The sequence below is a fragment of the Quercus lobata genome, chromosome 11, assembly GCF_001633185.2.
Source record: "Quercus lobata isolate SW786 chromosome 11, ValleyOak3.0 Primary Assembly, whole genome shotgun sequence".
NCBI classification, from domain to species: Eukaryota; Viridiplantae; Streptophyta; class Magnoliopsida; order Fagales; family Fagaceae; genus Quercus; species Quercus lobata.
In genome coordinates this window covers 26,076,441-26,076,829 of record NC_044914.1, presented here as the reverse complement: position 1 = coordinate 26,076,829, position 389 = coordinate 26,076,441, and positions in this window count along the sequence as shown.

Below are 389 nucleotides of genomic sequence, written 5' to 3'. Positions count from 1 at the left end.
TATCATTCTTTATATGGAAAGCTGAAAGTGGTAACTTTAAGAAATCAAGTAAAACCTTTTATTTAAGGAAACAATTACTCCTTGTCTTGTAAGTGGTTTCCCTGTTCAACCCAAAACCGTTAAGGTTTTTTCTCTGTACAGATCGGACACTAGTTGTTACACACACTAATGCGATTACCTTAAACAACAGTACTCGCAATTCACTGGGATTGGAGAGATAGAGACAGATTGCAGTGGACAAATGTCAAGCTAGGAGAGCGAGTGTTAAACTCATTACAGTCGAGAGAGTTTTGGGTGTAGTGGGATTCCTCGTACTTTTGAGGGCCCTGGATTCTTGGGCGTATGTAATAATAAATAAAGCATAGTGTGAACGCGCGTCTTGTCCTATG